The sequence below is a fragment of the Lagopus muta genome, chromosome 5, assembly GCF_023343835.1.
Source record: "Lagopus muta isolate bLagMut1 chromosome 5, bLagMut1 primary, whole genome shotgun sequence".
Taxonomy (NCBI): Eukaryota; Metazoa; Chordata; class Aves; order Galliformes; family Phasianidae; genus Lagopus; species Lagopus muta.
This window is the reverse complement of record NC_064437.1, coordinates 65184290-65206231: the sequence shown is the minus strand read 5'-3', so window position 1 is coordinate 65206231 and position 21942 is coordinate 65184290.

Genomic DNA, 21942 nt, shown 5'->3' with positions numbered 1-21942 from the left:
TTCACTCTCTGACTGTATTAACACCGAGGATCCAGAAGTCAACAAAACTGCGGCCATTTCATAGAACCACAGAATGGCCTGGGTTGCAAGGGCCCACAACGCTCACCCAGCTCCAACCCCCTGCTGTGTGCAGGTCACCAACCAGCAGCCCAGGCTGCCCAGAGCCACATCCAGCCTGGCCTTGAATGCCTGCAGGGATGGGGCATCCACAGCCTCCTTGGGCAACCTGTGCCAGTGCCTCACCACCCTCTGGATGAAAATCTTCCTCCTTATATCCAACCTGAACTTCCCTGTCTCATATTGAAACCATTCCCCCTTGTCCATTTCTGAGGCAACATCTTATTCATACCACAGGAAGGTCAAGGGAAGGTGAGGCTGTGCCTGAGCACCAAACAGCCCCAGGCACCTCTGCGGAATTTTCTTTCCTTCCCTTGTGTTCGTTTGGTCTGGGCAAGGGAAACTTCTGAGTGGATTCAAGCTGTTGGTGGTAATGCAGGATCTTCAAGAGCACATCAGGGAGCTGTGCTGTGCTGAGGGGCTGTGATTTGGCCAGCAGCCTCACTGCACATCTTCGTGTTGATTAAACAGCAGACCATCTGATGGTGCTCTGAGGCAGCGGCTGCGTAACCTCCTTTGATTGCTGTCCGTATTATAATGATGTAAGTGTGAGCTATCAGTTTATAAAACTGAGATAAAGAAAACAGATGGGTGTAATTATGTAGAGTTTCTGGGAAATATTGAATAACGTAGATTCTGTGGACTGGCTTAGGCTGTATAGCAATTAAATTTTAGCTTAGCGTAGCTGAAACAAAAATGATTACTATGGATTGGAAAAGGGAGCAGTTCTTTATTTTGCTGGCAAAGGGAGAACAATTAATTCAAATGCTTTCACAAGGAGCACTTTTAAATAGTTTTCATCCAAGATCATTCCAACTGGAATTACTAATAGTTACCCGTTGAACTGTAGGTGCTAATGGGCAAATAAGAGTTTGGGATGTGTATTAATGAGGAAACAGCCTGCAAAGGGGATGGCACTGCATGGAGAAGGGAAGGACTGTGAGCTCCCTCCATCCTGGAGCTTCTGGGAGGGAGTGGTGGGCAGAGCCTTCCTGGCATCCCTGCCTAAGGCACAGCTACTGGAAGAAAGCAGAGATGCCTGTCTGTGCTGGCAGCCCAGAGTGCAGAGAAGTGCCTTTGCATCGCTGCAGGGTGCCTACAGAGCTTTGGTGTAACTCAGAGGATGTTCTGCATGTGGCTGAGCACTAAGAGCAGTACCTCATTGATGCTGCTTTGCTGCTTCTATGGCTTCCCTCCTTTCCTGCTGTCCCCTGGGCAGCATCCTCTCAGGCCTTACTTTGTACATAATGAAGCTTGCTCAGCTCTTAGAGGCACGTCTTTTGGAAAGCACTTAGGGCAAGTTTGCTTTGTGTAGTGACTGCAGAGCGACGTTGTTTCAAGAACTAAACCCAAAACGGTTTGATAAAATAGCTTTTCTTTATTTGCTTGCTTGGAGACAAAACTTTTATTGCAGCAAATGGAAATAAAATCAATATACATGGAAATGACCTGCATTTTGGGATCCTGGGTGTTGTTGATCTAATGCTATTTACTTAATACCTTGGTAAATGTGTGGTTTGCCTGTCTCAATAGATTTCTGAAGAAAAGGGTAATATAGAAAACAGTATGAAATTCAAGTGAAGGTATCTTAATCAACTCAAATAGCGATTGAACATGTCATAAGCTGAAGTCGCATTTTATTACGCTGCTCATCTTAATGCTGCAGCTTCTCTTGTGATGGCTTTGCTTGTAGGTTTTAGTGCAGAGATGTTCTGCCATTCCTGGCAGAATGTTCCCCTTCCTTATGTCCAGCCTGTTGAGAAGTAACTTGTTTTTCTTTTAAAACGTTCTGTTTAATGTAAGTGCATGTGAGATGTGTTACCCTGAACTTTGGTATCATCCTGGAGGCTTCCCCTTCCATTTTGCTGTAGTATATGATGAAGTCTTTCTCCATATTTGCAGTCTTTGAGAAGAGTATGGACCCAGATGTGGAGGTCTCAGGTCGGAGGGTGGGTCGCCTTCCTGGGGGGGGTCCCACACTGTGGAAAGAGTCCTTATGGCATCTGCCATTGGGGTCACTGGGAGCGAGGTGTAAAACCTCTCCTAGGCTGTGGAGGCTGGCTGATAGCTGCTCGCTTCTTAGAGTGTAGATGCCTTTCCACCAAGCACAAAATGAGCTTGAATGGTATCTTTTTTGTCCTGTATTTGTTGTATAAAAGGCAAAATGTATACTGGAAGATCAAGGATTTATCCTCAGTGAAAAATCTCTGAGGAGAAGTTTGTAGATGGGTGTCTGTGGCTTCCATGGCAGTGGTAATAGTGGATGGCAAACACCTACATGAACAAATTTGCATTCGTATTTATTGAAGGCAATCATGAAATGTCCTGAAGCGAGAGAAGTTTGTGTGGAAAAGAGAAATTAAGGTGACATTGGTAATCAAAGCAACAGCTTCCTTATGAGAAGCATCAAGTGCTGGGGGCAAAGCCAAGAACTTCAGTGCAGCATTTCCATGTGAAAAACATGGGTCTGTGTGCTCAGTGGGTCACTGAACATCTCTGAGCTCAGCTGGAGATAACCTGGCTGATGGGTCACCTGCAGGGAGATGCACACACTGGTGATTTCCCCATCTGGTAAACCTGCCTTGTGTTCTGCTCAGCTCTAGCTTAGAGGTTGCTCTCCTCCATGATTTTCCTCCTCCTCGCTCAGCCTGGTATTTCTCTGCTGCTCAGCTCAGTGTTTTATCATTGTCTTCTTGTCACTGTTACCTCTATGGAAGCGACTGTTCTGGCAGGTGCTTTGGATCTGGGTACCTCTGGGAGATGGACAGTGGGGAAATCTTCCCATGGGCACAGTTTTATGGTTGCTCTGACCAGCGGAGTGCTGAGCTGAGGCTGGTGAGCAAACACCAACTGCTTGATGCTCCTTTGCCAAACACAGCCTTCTAATTTTAAACACTTAAACGTTCATAAATAGCCAATTACTTCAATGGAAAATCCCTGAACTCGGTGACAGATGGTCAATCGCACCTTGGATGAAAAGATAACTGTAAGAGTCAGCACGGAGCTCTGAATAATGCTTTTTCCACTGACTCCTGTGGTGCTTATTTGGGTCATGCTGAAAATAGCCCTCACTAAAAGGTACATGAAGCATCTGCCAAATCACTTCATCTGTCTCGGCTCTCCTAAATAAATGCATTTGTGCATCAAGGTTGCAAAGAAGTGGATGAAAGCAAATGTTCAGAGTTGGATTTCCATAAAAATAAATAAACTCAGATATGCTGTGCTCCCATGAATCTGCTTCTACCTCTTTGGTGGAAACCAACAACGTGAGGGTAACTTCTGGATCTTTCCTGTGCTTCTCTTCCAGGAGAATGCCCGTTCCCTCTCCCTTGTCGATAGCTAAGAACAAATCACTCTGCAGAAGTAAAGCTCTGGGGATTTGTTTTTTGGTATTGTTGTATGATCAGATGTTGGTGGCCATAGTTAAAATCAGGAAAACTGACCCTGGTGTCACGCATCCTATAGTAAATTAAATTCACTTACTGTCACAGCATGGCTTGTGATTTGTTTCAGACCTGTGAGCAGAGAGGGCAGCAGTGCTGAATTCCCTCTGTATCCTGATTTCATTTGTAAATCTTCTCTTCTATGAAATCTGCCAAAGGCCTGAAGGCAGCCTAGTCATTAACTCTTTAAAATAGGATATTGAAATGTCAAAGTCAATCGTAAAGCCAGCGGAGGTGCAGAGATAACAATTTCCTCATAAAACACACCCAGCATTGGGTGGTTTGAGCATCCTCAGAGCAGCCCTGCCAGCACTGTGTCCTCTGCTGCTGTGTGCAGGGGCTGGCTGTGCCCATCCCAGCCTGATGGGCATGTGGTGGTACGAGTGTGGACCAGGGGCCTTGGAAAGCATCGTGCTCAAAGACCCCACAGATCTTTGGGGGTTAAATGCTGGAATTTCTGGACCCTTGCAGGACATCTGGTCCCTCTCCAACCGTGGCTGTGCTCGCATGGTGGACACAAAGATGGTGGTGTGAGTGGGAGAGCCCTGCAAGGCGCTTATTGAAACCTATAGGTGATGTGAAGGGTTCCTTTGGCTGCACGCCCAAACCCCCTGGATTACTCAGTGCAATGGTGAGAGGTTTCACAGAGCTGTTGCTTGTCCAAAACCTGCTTTTCTGCAGCTGTTGGGAGAGGAATTTCATTCCTCACGTTGTGTTGGCAGTGCCTGCAGGAGAGCTCCACTCTGCGCTCAGTGCTGTGCTTCTGAGCCCCCGGGGCTGGAAACTCCCCAGTGCTGCTGCCTGAAAGCATCAGCTATTTTTAGTGCAGGCTGGGAGCGTGGTCTGCATTGCAAATCCAGTCCTTGCTTGGCTCTGTGCTCTGCGGTGTCCCATATTATGGGCTGCTGGGGAAGAAGGTGGGTTTCTCAGTGCCAAGCCTCGATCTGCGAGCGAAACCATTTCTTTGCACTTGATGCAGGGAATGGCTGAGTGCTCTCCAAGGCTGAAATGAGAATCAAAGGTCAAAGCACGCCTATTTCTTGCACAGCCCAAGTCATCTTCTATCAGAGTGTGCTGCATCACTTCCCTCTTTTTGAGGTTGCTCAGCTCTCCTTGCCAGGGACAGTTTTTGAGTGGTTCAGGTTTTAATGCCCTGCCACGTGCTATCCTGAAATTCCTGTTCTTAGGGGAGCCTGTGCTAAATTATGCATAAATGCTCAGACACGCTCTGTAGCAGCCAGCATTACAATTCTGTTTGCAAAGAGAGGTTTAAGTCCTATGAATGAAATTGCTGGGGTGAATACTGGTGGCATTCAACTGGCACTTAACAGGAGTTACCTTTACCACCACATAAAATGGGTAGAAACCTTTGTCCATGTCTAATAACTTGTGCGGTGAGGGACATCAGAGAAACAGAAATTGCATTCTGTAATTTAGCTCTGGTTTAGTATGTCCCTTTTCCATCATTTTTGTTTCCTTCTGTATTTCTTCTTTATTGCCTCAGCCAAAATTTCTTCCTTGTGACTGGGAAGGAGGGGACGGTGTGTCACAGCCATTAGTTGAGTTTCTGAAGGGGAAGGTTTTCAGATGAGGGCAATGTAAGGCATTGAACGAGTGCCCTCTTCTGCTGGGAGGGCCCTTCCCCACCTGCTGGCTTCTGCAACTCCTCTCATAAGTCCCTCATCAGCAGCATCACTGCTGGGGGACTGCAGTGCAAACAGGGGCTGTGAGGCACCAGGAACTTGCTGGTGTTGCTCCAGGAGGAGCTGCAGGGAGGAGAGCTGCACCACAGTTCCATTCCCTTCTTTCCATAAACAGATTTATGGCTCTCTGTGCCTACTGGAGGGTCAGGTCTTGAGTCTGAGTGGGGTCGTGGCCAGCATGCAGAGCTGGGATAGCAGCTGCTGCATGAATCCCTGACTATGTTTCTCATGGTAAGGGAGGGGATGCAAACACAGCTTTCCATCCTTTCTGCAAACTTCAAGTATGGGGTAAGAACAGGTGGTAAGCGTTCTAAAATATGGATAAGGAGAAGGTCATGTTTATAGCAAAGAAAACAGGATTTAACATTATCCTTATTATTGCAGGTTTAGTGCTACGCCTTCCTGAGGGCAGACCAGGGTTTCTATGACATCCTTATTTCTGGACCCACTGGGCCTGGGGAGCTGTCCTGAGCCCCAGCTGCTGCTCCTGCTCTGAACTTGTGAGGCAAAGCCACTCTGAGCAGAGCCAATATCAGCAGCATGACGGCTTTCTGCAGCACTAACGCAGGGAAGCAAATCCAGGTTTTCTCCTCTGCCAGCCACTAGATGCTGACAAGGGAATTCTTTCCCCTTCAGTGAGAACAAGCCAAAGCCAGGAGTTTTCTTCATCCTGTCTTCCAAAGTGTCAAATTCCTTGCTTTCAAGTATGCTCACATGTTTATTTACAAAACTAATGAAGCACGTCAGGAGTGGTGGTGAGGCACTGGCACAGGTTGCCCAAGGAGGCTGTGGATGCCCCATCCCTGCAGGCATTCAAGGCCAGGCTGGATGTGGCTCTGGGCAGCCTGGGCTGCTGGTTGGTGACCTGCACACAGCAGGGGGTTGGAGCTGGGTGAGCATTGTGCTCCTTTGCAACCCAGGGCATTTTATGATTCTATGAGTACGGTCCACAAGACACCGAATGCTGCAGACCCTGGTGGGTGCTATGAACAGATCTGGGCCCCTAATAAATAAAATCCCCCCTTCCAAACAGGGTCTGCCCATGGAGTAGCCAGGTGCCTGTGGAAAGCACTGAGCACTGCTGTTTGATAGCAGTATGTGCCTGATGCTGAGCACTGGTTCTGGTGTGCCAGGCCACTCCTGGCTGCCATCAGAGGGTGGGTGCTGTGTCCTGGAGCGCTGGGTCGTGCAGGCAGCAGTGCTGTTCTGCTGTGCTCTGGTGCATTCTTCAGCCTGTGCTGCAGTAACCTTCTGCAGCTCTGAACTTGAGCACAGTTAGATGTAATGACTGCTCCCATTGAAACAGATGGCCCTGTTGGAGAGGAGAGAATCACTGTGTGTGGAAGGTAATGACCCTATTTGTTGCAAAGCTGTGGAGGTCCTGGTGTATTGCAGTGGGGCTGAAGGGGCAGATATATGTGGTTGTAGCAACAAATGAGTGAGGAGTTATGTGAGCATTAAGGTAAAACCTTTGTATTACTTGCAGTGTTCTCAGTGCACTGATGGAATCCTTGTTGGGCCCTGGTGACCTTCAGGGCTGGGAGCTCCCCAGCCTGTTTCCCACTGTTGGGTCATTTCTGGCTTTCAGTTTTGTCTCAATCACTGAAAGGTCGACAAACTGCTCATTTGTTTTAAGAGCTGATGTTTTGCTGAGCTGACAAACCTCGAGGCCCTCAGCGCTGCAACATAATAGGCTTCGTCGGCTTCAAAGTGCTCTCACAAGACTGGATTTGTGGCTCTAGAAGTAAAATGGGTGCAAGTTAATTACTTTCTAATGGAACTTAATGTTTTCCCTCTTAATTTTCTTACTTTTCTAAATTGGGTTCTAGAAACGCAGTGGCTGTCCTGTGTCAGCCCAACTCTGCCAGTCTTTCAGATGTCAACAGATGTGATTCAGGAATGTTTTATAAAAATTGGTCTTTTATAGCTGTCATGTGAGCAGACCCCAAGTCTGCTGCAGCGAGACTGAACGGCTCAAATACAAAACTATGAAGAGTGAAGAAAGGGATGGTGCTCATTTAATAGAAATTCAAAGATCTGCCCTATGTTGGAGTCACGGTGGGTAGCAATTGCCCTGACCACAGCTTGCATCATTTGAATCATTGCATCAACATATTATTGATATGTTATTTTTATTGAAAATTACAGCATAAAGCAGCACTCATTTTACATTGTCCAGCTACATCATTGAAAGGAAGGTGCTGGGATATCTCAGTACATCTGTGCAGAACTGAAGGGCACCCAAGCCCTGGAAGCAGCACTGCTGGTTCAACTCTTGGCTCCAGTAGTTACTGAACCATCCAGAGCCAACGTGGCTGCTGTTTGAAAACAAACCCAGCACAACCAGATGGGCAGTGCTGCTTAAAGTGCTTCTGATTTTCCCACTGGCTTTTTGGAGCCTAAATGCCGGTGAACGTATTGAATGTTGCAGGGATGAAGAAAGCCTGCAATAAAAGTAACTTGTGGAGAAATGCTAATAAAGACCATTGATTCATAAAAGAGGTCCAGAGCTGAAATCTCAGCTATAGGCAATGATGAATAAGAGGAAAAAGTAGTCAGGAGTGCTAAAACGGCTGTGGAGGGAGCTGTTATCCACGGATAATGATGTGAGATTAAATGGAAGAGCTTCTTGCTATGGCTCTTTAGACTGGATCTCTGCCAAAGTGGTGGATCAATTTCTAGGCTGACGTGGAAGCTCAGTGCCCTTGCCTTTACACCAGATAACAGGATTGATTTGAGAAAAATTCAGAATACTTGAGCTGAAATGCTTTGTTTATGGCTTAAAAATATCCATACAGAGCAAAGCAACAAGAGTTAGCAGAGTTATATAAAGGATGTCTCCTTAAAGGTTTAACTTAATGTACTTCAGAGCAAACTCTGAGGAGGAGAAAGTAGATGGAAAACAAATCTAATTTTAAGATAACAAAGATAAACCAATAAAGCTGATCCTATCAAGCCTCATTTCAATTGTGGCATAAAATCCAGAGCTGCTTAGCAGATGTAGTTCTGAACGCATGGAACAAACAACACGTTGATTAAACACAGCGCTGGATCTGGTAGAAGTTCCAATAACCTTCAAGATTCTCGGGGCACTGAGCAGTGTTTTCCTGGGAGAGACAAGAGGGCAGAACTCGAGTTCACCTCTGGAGTACAGCCAGCCTGGACACCAGGGAGTGCTGGCTTTGATGTGCGGGTGATGGAGCTCTGGCACAGAGGGGCTGTGGGATCTCCTCCTTGGGGATCTCCATCCCCATCTGTGTGTGGGACTGGCCACGGCTTTGTGTGGCCCTGCTGGGTAGAGGTGGGAGGCAGAGGGACCCAGAGGGCCCTGCCAGCCTCAGCTGTCCCACCACTGTCACACTGCTGCAGTGGCAGGTAAGCAGTACCTCCTTTACCTGTATCTGGTGCTTCCCTGAAGGTTCAAGAGAAGCAATACATCCTATTAAGGAGGAAACTGTGTGAAACAAGAAGCCTCACATGGAGCTTCGTTCAGCTTCCAGCTATGAAATTGGTTACAAGAACCAATTTTATTTGGAAAAGGTTTCCAGCACTTTTGAGGCATGCCCTTGGGCTTTGCTACTTGTCCATGTGCCTGTGACCCACGGCCTTCCCACCTGATGCGCTGGTGGTGGGGTGCTCAGGATTGCTGTGTGGCTGCTGGGGGGCACGTGGCGTGGTGCACGGCGTCCTCAGGCTGGATGTGGCTCTGGGCAGCCTGGTCTGGTGGTTGGTGACCCTGCACATAGCAGGGGGGGTTGAAACTAGATGGTCATTGTTTGGTCTTTTCCAAACCAGGCCATTCTATGATTCTACTGGGACAGGTGCACCCTGAGGGAGTTCTGCCTTTCTGCACTTCAGATTTGTCCAGATTTGGCCTGATCTTTTTTGTGTGGTGTTTATGGTGAAGTATGGCTCACCAAGTGCTCACCTGCTGTTGTAGTGCAGTGCTAAGGTAAGAGCTCCACAGCTCCTGGTTTGGTAGCTCTAACCTGAGTGTGCCTGAACATGAAGATTGAGAAGTGAATGGGATGGAAGTAAAGCAGCTCACCTGTAAGCAGGAAAAGAGGGGTGTATGCATGACGGTGCTGAGGGGGACCAAACAAATTCTTAGATGAAAATATTGAAGCACGGATTTGTGCTGAGTGGTGCTTTGCTGTGTGGGTTCTCACCGTTCCCCCCACATGGTGAGCAAGGCGATGGATTCAGCTTCAGAATGAAGCTGCCTTTGGCAGGCACAGCTTGCTGGCAGCTGGTGGTTCTTTAAATAAACTTGTGCAAAATAAAAGAAAAAGTGGAATAAATAGTTGGTGATACATAGTCTAAAAGCTAAAGATTTAAAGAGTTCATTCAGAGATGTACTGCTACCATTGCGAGGAAGTACATCCTTAGGAAATGGTTTGAACTGCCTCTCCAATGGGGTTAGCTTGAAGCACGCTCCGTGCTGTTCCCTGGCTTTGTTCCCTGGTTTTGCTGGGCTCCCAGCTCCAGGTGACAGCACCCTCCTTGCTACAGTGCCCACTGGGAAGCATTGGCTACTGGTGGCCCAGAGCCCTTTGGCAGTTGCACCGGTGGGACACGAAGGGCAGATTCTTCCCAGAAATGGCCAGAGCTGCCCTTATCACAGCCATGCTGCCCATGGTGCTCACAGCATCCCGTTAGCCAGTGATGAGGAGAGGGGGCTATTCAGCCCTGAGCATTTTTGGAACAGTTTGGCTCTCCCATTAGCAAAGTATTTAAGCAGAGATTATTAGTGGCTTTATTTACTTCCACATTGGTGTCTCCTAAGGAGCACGACGTGCTGGCTTTGTTTTACCACTGTGGAACACTGAATTTGAAGAAGTAATGAGGGGAGAACCAAGAGGCCCATGGTGAGTGATCTTCAAGACCATTTAGAAACCCTCCTCCATTATCATCCAGTGTTTAGTAGGGATCAGACCTGGTTACATACCTTTAAATGGAAAATGTTCCATATTTTGATTCTTGGAATCAGTCTGCAGTTCAAACCTTCCGATTGCAATAATTTCTTTCTGCAGTACGTGGTTTTGTTCCAGATGAGAGCATACAGTACATGTGCTCTTCCCAGCACGCATTATGTCAGCACCAAACATTACCTGCCCTTTGTAGCTCTTTATTAAGGCTCTGCTTTATATTCATCACATCACATTAATTTTTAACATCTTTCAACTCCTTTTTCCATACTGGGGCCTCTATTAAGAGCAGACGTTTTGGTGACCTCCACCCTTCATTGTATCTCGCCAGCAGGAGGAAGTTTCTCCCCTAGAAGGTGGTGAGGCACTGGAACAGGTTGCCCAAGGAGGCTGTGGATGCCCCATCCCTGCAGGCATTCAAGGCCAGGCTGGATGTGGCTCTGGGCAGCCTGGGCTGCTGGTTGGCGACCTGCACGCAGCAGGGGCTTGGAACCAGATGATCACTGTGCTCCTTTGCAACCCAGGCCGTTCTGTGACTCAGTAGCTGGGGCGGAGCCAGATGTGCTTCCATCTGTAACCTCTCCCCACGATTTGCAGGCTGTGTGCTGTGTGCTCACATCAGGCACGGCGCTGAGGGCAGCGCGGTATCGGTGTTACTTGCAGCTCACTGCTTTTGAATACTAAACCCACGTTAATAATTATGAAGGTCAAAAGAGGTGGGCAGGAGCAGGGCTGTGTTTATTGCAAGTGAGATGAAGCCAATAACGCTGAAACCTGCCGGGTCTGGGCCAAGGCTGCTATTAATTAATCAGTGTCTGCTAACTGGCTGGAGAGCTGTGCAGCTGAGTGCTTTCTTGAAAGGCTGTGAAGGATGCACTGCCCAGCTCTGACCTCGTGTTTTGCTGGGGAACCTGCAGGGCTGTGTAGGTCAGCAGGGCAGGAGCGTGGAGCTGGCTGCCAAGCAGCTCTACTGGTCACGTGGTGGTTTGTCACTCGTCCCTGCCAGACAGCAAGGGTTGCTGAGTTTCACCTCAGTTTTGTACCCATACTCTCTTATTATCTGCTGTCTCTAAAGTGCCATAACCTGGGCATATGCTGGAGTTGGAAATCTGCGTAGCAGTGTGCTGTCTGGGTGAGGCTGGGAGCCCAGGCTCCATGAGGGCAGCAGTGTGCTGCCCAGAGCTCTGCTTTCTGCAGGCTGCTGCAGCAGGGCTCCTCTCCACCTGAAGGAAGCAGTCACAAACATAAGAAAAAAATCAGACCCTGTATTTCCTGGAGGCCCTCTCCATAGGAATAAAGTTGCAGAGCTCTGGTGCCAGCTGCAGAGAGGAGCCCTGAGGCTCTTCCCTCCATTCCTCCTCCTTTGCTCTGACTCATTTCTGTGCTGCTTTGAAGAGGATTTATTCTGATGGATCAGTTCTGTTGGAATGATGTAGCTTGTCTACTTTATAGGCTCTAAAGTTTAACGTAGCAACCAGCTGGTGGGCAGATTTTGGTGAAGGAGAGGTGTTCCCCCGCAGGGTATTGCCTGTGCAACCTACCACGCCTGCTGTAGCAAGGCTTGGAGCTGCTGAGCCCCACAGGTCCCTATCAGCCTCTGCATTCAGTCCCTGCCTGCTGGCCAGCAGCTCAGTGCAGTGCCTTTGTGTCTGAGCCACCCTGAGCAGTGAGGGCACACAGCACAGAGCAGGATGAGAGCTCACCAGCAAGAAGCTGCTGCTTTGGGCTTACAGAAGACGATGGATGAGGTGTGTGAATGTGAGAGGCAGAAATAGAAGCATTTGGAGTCCAGCACCGCTCTGCTCCGTTCCTCTGTAGGAGTTTCCATCCGGAGTTGCTCGCAGCTGCACGGACAGAGGTGGCTGCTGGAGCTGTGTTGGTGTGGTGCAGGAGCAGAGCCTGCAGTGAGGGCTGGGCTGCTCGGGGGTTGGTAGTGCTTTGGGCAGCTCCGGGGAGACCTGGTTGTTCACCGCAGAGAGCTGTTCTGAGGGTGGAAGTGTTTGCAACCAGCTATCGCTGTTTCTGATTCATTCTTGCCTACAGGAAAAGAAAAAAAGAAAGGAAAAACAACGTATTTTTAGGCAGTAAAAGATGACATGAGGAAAATTACCATATCTGGGAGGGTTGGTCTAATTTCCTACCAGAGAAGGGATCAGAACAGATGAAACAGACACCAGCAGGGCACACACAGCTGCGCTGCAGGGCGACCTGCTCAGCTGCTCTGTCCCATCCCGCTAAAGGGGTTCCTTCACAAATGTAAATGCTGTAATTCTGAAGTTGTAAAAGGGCAAATCTGAAGAGCACGGAGCTGTGGCAGTGGTTACGGGCATGTCTCTGCCTCAGGACCGTGTTTGCTGTGCGGAGCTGTGTTTCCTGGGGGGGGTTGCAGTGAACGCGTTGGGAGCACGGAGCTGCACCCGGGGCAACAGCCAGCATCTGTAACGCTTGTCCTTCCTTGCACAGCCCTCTGACACACAGCTGCTAATAGCTAAAACTATGGTAGGCTGAGTTTCTGCCCTGAGAGACAAACGCAATTTCCATCAAGTAAAGACAAATGACACACTTAGGGCATGAATATGTATGGCTCACACCCACGGCCCTGTGCCTTGCTGTGTCTGCCTCTCTGAATTACAGCTGTGCTCCTGTTGCAGTGCTCAGGTTGCACTCGCTGTTTGAAACAGTTCTTTTTAGAGCTCATCCATCTTTCCTGGAGGCAAGCAGAGGTTTATAACGAGAATTTTGGGTTCTGCTTTGAAAGGATGAAAACTTGTGAAAAGTCTGTAATCAAAATGCTAAGTACAAAGGTAACAATGAACTTGTTGACAAGATCATATTAACGAGAAGATAACTGAGCTGGTTGGTGTCTGTGCAGTCTCCGTGGCCTTGTATGTGCACTGTAGGGCTTTCCTTTCCTTGGGATATGAAGGAGGGATTTTTCTTCCTACCAAACCTTCCCCCAGGGCAGCTGATGGAGGAACTGTATGGGGATCTGTGTGCTGTACTTCTGGTTGGGTCCCTGGGCTCCAGCTGATGGCTGTGGGCTGGGGCAGCCCGTGTGGGCTGTGAGTGTTGTGGGCAGCTGGGTGCAGTGCTCCCGTGGGGACACTCATGATGTTTGGACTCTGAAAGCACGCAGTTTGTCCCTGAAGGTGTTTTCCAACTGAATTTATTCATTTTCAGGCATCAACATATGACTCAAAATGATCAAATGGTGCCTGCCAGCCACCAGGTGAAGAGATGTGTGGACGTGGCACTAAGGACATGGTTCAGTGGTAAACTTGGTAGCTGAAGGTTACAGTTGGACCTGATGATCTTAAATGTCTTTTCCAACTTAGATGGTTCTATGATTCTATGAATATTTGGCAAACTTCCCCCTTGAAGCTTCCCTTTGGTGCCTTACAGTCAGTTGTCTTTGAGCACCTGTTGCTTTAAGGAGAGCTAACATGTAAACCCTCCCATTATCGATGCAGCGGATGGTCTGCTGAATCCCAGTGCTGGGGGATTTTTGTTCTTCATTTCTAAAATATCCACGAGCCTTTGGTAGAGGCCCAGGCAATGAGCAGAGATGCAAAGGCAGAATCCCTCTGCAGCTTCAGCTATCTTCTGAAATTAGTCTCTGTTTTGTTTTTGCCCCTTTCTTGTCTTTTAATAAAACATGTTGGCTTTGCAGCGTGCTCTCCTTTGGACCAATGCTGGGGATTCAGCGGTGCTTGGACTTCTTCTGGCACCACGTCAGAAAATCAGGAGCCAGCAGCAGTCACTGCAGTGTCACAACGCATGAGCATCTCCCTGCCTGTGGCTGATAGCTCCTGTGTGCTTAAACTTTCATCAACATAAAATCAGCATGATAAACGTGTAGCAATCTGCATGCCATTAGCACATTTTAATTGTCAGGACTCTGTGAACAAAAGGTATCAGAGCACAGATGTATTTTGGTGTGATATTTACGGTGGATATCCAGAAATATTGAATCTTAATTTTAAGATTATGCAAAAGGGTTGGTTTTTGTTTAATGATGGATAATCTGCTGATTCTCCTAAGCAGCAGCAAGCACAGCAGCATGGTCAGGGTGGCTGTGGGTGCTGCCCAGGTGCAGAACTGGGTGCCCTCTGGATGCCAGGAGAGGCCCAAGGGCTGCTTCCCAGCTGCTGCTCCAGTCTTCGTGTGAAGAGTATGGACTGCGAGTTGGGTCCTAATTCAGGAGCAGGCTGTGGGGGACGGTGATGCTGTAGCAGAGCTGCTTCCTATAAATGTCGTTTAGGCCAGGAGTATTCATTCTGAATGAGATGAAGCTCATTATTTATCTTACAGATGCAAACATGAGGGGTGTTATCTAACCTCATGGGTGGAATTTTAAGTCTCCTGTTTGACCTTTAAATGTGTATCCTCCCCCCTGCAGCCACCCATGTTCCCTGGGTGTGAGCATGGCTGCTGCTCCATCCTGGCTCCTCTCTGCCCATGGTGGGACTGGGGCCTGGTGCAGCTCCTGGCACCACCAGCACTACAGCAGGGTGCTCCTGGGTGCTTAACATTGCTGTGTGGTGGGGAGAAAGCATTACCCAACCTGAAGTGTTTTACTAAAGAGTGTTTTCCAACTAAATCTCTGTTGAGGGGAGGAAAAAAATAAATTTCTGTTGAGTCTCATTTGTAGTCACAAGTTGAAGCTGATGGGATGGGTTTGGATTAAAAACGGGATTTTAACTTTTGTGACATCACTCCAGCCTGTGATGGAAGCCTGCCCCGGTGGCAAAGCGCTGCTACATCAAAGTGAGTGTGTTAATCCCTACAAATAGCCCATCCCCAGGGCTTCATGGAGCTGGCATCCGCTCAGCAACCCCATTTAAATTCCCCCTGTTTCTTGATGGGGAGAGCAGGGTCCCAGACTTCTCTTCTGGGAGAGGAGAGCAGAGTGATGGCCCTTGTGGTAAATCAGATCCTACTTAATGAGTGCACGTTTTGATTAGAAAAACCCAACCAGCACTGCTACAGGCAGCACACCTGCCATAAAATCCTGTGTTTAAGGTACAAGTGTACAATGAGCCAGTATCTGAAAGCCAAATAGCCACAGCAACAGCTGAAGCCTGACGCCCATCATTGGGTTTGGTCAACACCAGAGAAGCACAGCAAGAGGACGGCAGCACGTGTCACAGAATCACAGAATGGCCAGGGTTGGAAGGGACCTCAAGGATCATGAATCTCCAACCCCCTGCCACCTGCAGGGCCGCCAACCTCCCCATGCAATGGTTGGGCAGTGGTACAGCTCCTAACAGGCAACTGGAGCAGGACTTTGCTCTTTGTGTCCCTGGCAATTCCAGTAACGTGAAATTGTGTGTTCCCATCGTAACTTTCTGCTTCGGGGCTGCTTCTTTCTCCTTGTGCTGGCTCCTTCCATTCTCATTGCTGTCTGCATTTTCCTGATGGTGAAATGCACGGAGAATAAGAGAACACACACCGTGCTCGGGCTCACGGTGGGCTGGCGCTGAGGGCAGCTGGGCTGGCTGCCTGTTTAGCATTCGGCCCAGCTATCCCTGCCGCTCGCTGTGTTGGCTGCTGGAGAGTTCCTGAATCACAACATCAGTCGAAAGGGTCCTGAACGTCTGTTATTGCATTTTAATGCCACGATGCCTTTGTTTGCCACGAGAGGACGTGAGTCCAGCAGCCTGTCTGAGAGGTGCATGCAAATCAAGAAGAGAAATAATGATTTGTATGTAAATACTGGTGTCATCCAGGGGGTTTCAGGGAATACCGTACAATATTGAGAAGCTGAGGATGCACAGCAGAAAGGTGGAGTTTCCAGCCAGCCATAATGGGTCTGGGGGGGACGCCAACAATATTTGCATCTGTTATTAGAGCAGTGTTGGGCTGCATAGGGTGGTACAACCCTGGGACCTATAACATGTCAAAAATTCTTCCAGCAGAGGTTTCTGGTTAAAAATCCTTTGTTGTGGTACAGGGACACTTTATTTTTGGCTGTGACTTCTTCGTGTAAACAATGATTAGCTTCTTTAATGAACAGCAAACAAAGCCCCATCACTTGGAGCTCTTAAGGAGATCGTATTTAATTAGAGCCGCTTTTGGGACTCTAATTGTTCAGCTTTGCAAATGCTTTGAGCCATTTGCAGGGTTTTGCTGTAGGTGTGATACAGCGGATCAGATGACCCATAGGACCTCCTTTCAGTCTGCCCTTACAGCACCTGTGACCGGCGCTGTGTGCAGGCAGGTAATGAGGTGCAGAAGGGGAGGGAGAGCCTCATTCGGAGACAAGCCCATAAACTTTTCAACAGGCTTTAATAAAACATAACGCTGGCTTCTCGCGGCACCTATTGCACTTAAAACTGCTCAGTCTCTGTGGGCAGTTTAGTGTCTGTTTGTGAAAGATCATCTGAGCATCCACAATTTTGCTGCAGCGCTGCAAAGAATCACCAATTTCTTCTACTTGCTACCCGAAACTTCTGCTGCGATGGCACTGCTTTGGTTCTTGGTCACCTTTATCCATCTCCATCACTGTAACACCTTGGCTGTGCCGGGATGGACCGGAGCGCCGTACAATCACACAGAGCAGGAGGAGCTGAGGGGATGAAGGATGCAATGCTGCAGGTTGGCAGTGGGGCGGGGGGGGTCTCAGCTCCCCTGTCTGTGGGTGCACTGCGTGCACCAGGTGCAGGCTGCTCACCCCTCCCCGCCTACATGGGGACCCCGTGGGGGTGCAGGGTTGCCCAGCTCTGTGATTCTGATGCCTTCCTCCTCTGGATGAGCAGTCTGTCTTCCTGACTTTCTGTAACTGTGTTATTCAATATATGCAATTTCTTATCCGTTCTTCTGGATCTCGCTGCCTGATTTATGCTGCTCTGGAAGCTCCACAGAAGCCAAGGTGCGATCTCAAGTGCTGGCCTTTTGGCATCAGGTTTTAAAAGGTATAAATCAATGACAAAGTGCCCTTGGAAGATGCTTGACTATCTTCTCCAGTGCAGTAAGAACTCGGTTTAAGATGGATGCTTTATGAGGAAATATGCCAAAGCCCAGCAAAGCTGACATTTAATATCCTCCTTAGTTTTCCCAAAGGTTTTCTTATGGATTTATGAATTCACCCCCTATAATATGGAAGTATAATACAGAGCACTGAGGTGGTGACATGCAGTGAATTGTCAATGTTCAATTCCAAACTCACTTTAGAAGAGCCCAAAGTCTGCCCTTCGGTGACCGCCTCAGCCTGAACTCGCCCCATTGCCCCCAGTTCCCCTGCCCTGGTGCCTTCCCAGAGGTTCAGTCCATCTGTCCATTCCATGGGGTGCTGGGTGTGTTGGCTTGCAGCAGGTTTGGTCTCAGAGCTGTGTTCTCTAGAAGCTGAGTACTTTGAAGTCAGATGTCCTTCTTTAAGTTCCAAGCTCTTGTAGTTTCTCTGGTGCCTGCCAACTTAAACCAGCACGTTTCTGTGCTTTGCTCTGTGATGCTCATGCAAAAGCCAGCACCTGGTAGCACCTGTTGGGAAGTCCTCCGTTACATTATAACCTCCATGGGTTGCACTGCAGTGGAAGCAATTTGTCTGCAACGTGGGCAGTGCATTGCCATTTGGGAAATCTCACTTTGAAGTTGTCTCACACATTCTAAAATGCCCGTGCAATTCATCTCAAGCAGTGTTTGGCCTCACAATGTGGTACCTGGTGAAGTGGGGAGGAGAATATCTCACCACTGGAACTGCCCTGCAGCTGTCCCTGGAGAATTTCTGTACACACAGACTCAAGAGGCACCAACAGATCCAGAATGACCTCAGAATCATTTCTTATCCATTTATCTTTCTGGTGCACTGTACCTGTGCTAACCTCAGCCTCCAAAACTCTCCCAGCATAAGTAATATTGGAAAATCTGCTTGTAAGATCACTGTTTAGGGAAAAATTTCTAATAAGATTACGTTGTACTGATATGGTTTCCCCCGGAGTACACCTGAAGAGTTCCATTCTTGTTTTCTTTAATCCTGTACTGAGGAGCAGAGAAAGCTCCATGCAGCCCAGCAACAGGAGCCTGACACCCATGGGTGCTGCAGGGCAAAAGAAACACATGCACTGCTCCTGAGCACTGCTGAAAATGACACCCAAACACATTACAAATATCTGAAAACAACTGTGTATTCTGACCTGGTCTCTTGAGCCATGAGGCACTGCCTGTGGGTAAAGAGAAAGCTGCAAAACAGGGAGCTGCAGTTCGTTGGCAAAAAGGAGCAGAGGTCTTTGTGCTGGGGGTGAGCATAGGGCTCAGCTTGGGCTCCTCATTTCTGCTCTGCCCTCTGCTTTATGAGGCAATTCTGCTTCAGGAAACCAGGATTCAGTGTCCAGCCAGTTATCTCTTTGGTTTGCAGAGATTACTAAGCACTGGCACAGGTTGCCCAAGGAGGCTGTGGATGCCCCATCCCTGCAGGCATTCAAGGCCAGGCTGGATGTGGCTCTGGGCAGCCTGGGCTGCTGGTTGGTGACCTGCACACAGCAGGGGGTTGGAACTGGATGATCACTGTGCTCCTTTGCAACCCAGGCCGTTCTGTGACTCTTAGATGCTCTCTCCTTCTAAAAGTTTTCAGTAATTCATTTTTATTATTCAGCATGTTTTTTTTCCACGAAGAAAAGTGATCAGCACTACAACTTATCACTCCTGAGCAGAGCAAGGGCTGCTACCTCTGCTGCCCACAGCAGCTGCTTGGACACGGGCATGCTGGCTCTGAGCAGAGACCACAGAGGGCGTTTTCATCCCAACCTGCTCATGATCCAGAGATGTGTTTGCATAACGCTCCCAGCAGGAGTTTTCCTACAACACAAGTGTCTCAAAAGAGCTCCTATTTGTCCTGTGATCTTAACCTGTGACATTTTAGAAGAAAGCAAGTAAATCTGAAAGCCCCAGCATCCCTGGTTGCTCTGAGCTACCTTGCTGTGTTTTGAAGCCAAACTACTGTTTAACAACACCAGCTTGTGGATGAAAAATGCCACTTTGGGTGAAAGCCTTGCTATTGCTAGCACTGATTTGGACATACAATATCCTGGCATGGCAAGTAAGCCAGCATGCTGCTCTGCAAAATGACTGCATTTCACCTCTGCTTGGTGTTGCTGTGTGGATAATAAACGTGAAATGTAATTGGAATTTTTAGGAATTTTAAAGTCAAGCCAAAAGAAAAGACAGCAGTTAAGGATTCACTGGAAAACACTGCTCTGAACAGAAAGGACAGTGTCTGAACAGCTGGTGGCCCTTCCAGATGACAGCTGTACCCACCCACCCTCAGCTACCAACAGCTCTGACCTGAGGAAGGATTCCTAGGTATGACGTGGTGCTGCTGGCCTCTGCCCCAGGTAACAGAAATAGGATGAGAGGTGATGGCCTCACATTGCACCACAGAGGGTCAGGATGGTATCACAGCAATGTCTGCTCCAGAGAGCGGCGCTGGCACAGCTGCCCAGGGTGGGCAGTCCCCGTCCATGGAGGCGTTCAGAGCTGCAGGGATGTGGCACTGAGGGACGTGGGCTGTGGGCTGGGCTGGGGTCTCAGAGGGCTTTTCCAGCATTAATGGTTCTGTGGTTCCCCCCCGTCTCCCTGTGACAGACAAACCCTGCAGCACATTCCCTATACGTGCAATTCCTTCGCTGCTCGCAGATGGATGGAGCTTTACTGTCAGTCCGTGCAATGGATCTCAGCTCTGCTGGGAGCTGAGCTGGCAGTTTGCAGTATCTATTTTTAATGTTGGCCAAAAATAAATAACTCCATTACAATTCCATTTGTGGTAAGAAATGAATGATTTGATTTAGAGTAAATAGAGCCTATGATGACTGCTAGGCGTTGCACCTTGGGGTCGTACGGAGGGAGATGTTCTCTCGCAGTGCTACCTGTGCCCTGTGCTCATGGGCAAGTTCAACGTGTGTGGAAGAGAAACCAGAACTAAACAGCACAACCAGGGCAAAACACACTTCCAGTTTTCTTTGTGTGTTTTCTTTTCTGTTTGTTTTCGCTTTGCATAAGGAAGGACAATTTTTCTGAGGAATCAGTAGAAGTTTGATACCCATGAAAAAACCTGAATATAGAGCGGTCTCTGTATAAAAACTGAGATGATTCTCCTAGTTTCTACAATATATACAAAAAATAAATGCTATATCTGCACTTGAGTTCTAGATCTGGCTACCTACAAATGAAAACATTAACTATGAAGAGCGAAGTGACCCCCCTGTGCACACATCTAGCATGGTGCATGCCTTGTGCTATTGCAAGGAAATACTGCTAAGGCTGGAAGATCAAGTCCTTGAACTTTGGGAACCACATTCTTGGCTTAGCACCTGCTGTGCAGTTGTAGGCTTTATTCTTCAATTCCACAGCGATGGGTGCACTGCTGGTGCTGCTCGCCACCCATCCCAGCTCTCCCCTTGGCACTCTCTTTGCAGACAGAATCATTCACTTCTTTGTGGGACTTTCAGCTGTGCTGTTCCTCCTCAAGCTGGCGTGCTTCAGAAAGTTAATTAATTTTCTTCCTGACATTCGTGTGAGATGAGTGGGCTTTAATCCCCGTTTTGTAAATAGAAAATTAAGGTACAGATAGATTAAAGTCCAAAATATCTATTAATTCTGCTGAATCTGACATGCTTCATAGCTGGTTCTTCAGACAACCTGGCACTATTAATTACTTTCCTTTTTAATCAGAGAAATTGACAAAAACAGTAAAGGAATGGATACCAAGTCATGTAGTAAATCCCTTGCCATAGTGGGATGAATGTTTGGGTATCCAGGCAGGGTGAATGCCTCACTTTTAAAGCAGAGATTCTGTGCCCCCCTGAGCTGATCTATTCAAGCACTTAACGAGTTCTTTTGCCTCAAAAGATTTCCACAGTGTCTGACTTCCACGTTCCTTGCTTCAATTTAAACCCATTTCATTTTGCTCTTTCGGTGGGGAGCAGGAGCAGCAGCTTACTTGCCTTTGCTGTGTGTTGGCCCTTTGCATGTTTTAGGACTGCTGTGAATCCTCCCTTCATGTTTTTTCCAGGCAAAGCAGCAGCAGCTCATCATTCTCTGCACCCATCTCCTCCTCAGTCCTGCCTGCATGTGGGGCTTCATCTGGAAAACATGAGCACTGAGTAAGTGGATTTGCAGAGGGATTTCCCACATGAAGGAGCTGCCTTCTCTTCCCACATTGTTGGGGTTGGTTTGTAGGAAAACCATAAAACCAAATTCAGGAGGAGGATTCCAAGCTGCTTTGGAACTCGGGGTTATCATATCCAGGCTGTTGAAAAGAGCAAAATTCACACAGAGGAACAATGAGAAAAACACTGCTTGCATAAATACACATTCTGTTTATTGCTGCTGTTACTGCAGCATATATGGGGGCAAATGTGGTTGCTTTACTGGAATAATCCTTATTCTTAAAAGGCAAATAAATATTTGGACTGTTTCCTTCCACTGAAATTCCTCTTTCTTTGGCCAGTGCCTTTGTTAATTTGTCTCTACGTGGGAAGTGATGGTGCCATCTGCCAGCACCACTTTGCCCTCTGTGTCACAGCCACAGTCACTGCTTCCAGCCACCACCACCCAAACCTTCTGCACGTGGCTCCTGTGCTGGGTACCGGCTGGTTCTTCTCAGTGACCCCTGGTTGGTGGAACCCTGCGATGTTGGCAGTTTTGCATCTTACACCAAAACTATTTCAATTTTGAGCAGTGACAGTGTCAAATCCAGACAGACCGTCCATCTGACGAGGGTTCCTTCAGGTTTCTCCTAAGTGAAAGCAAGAGGTG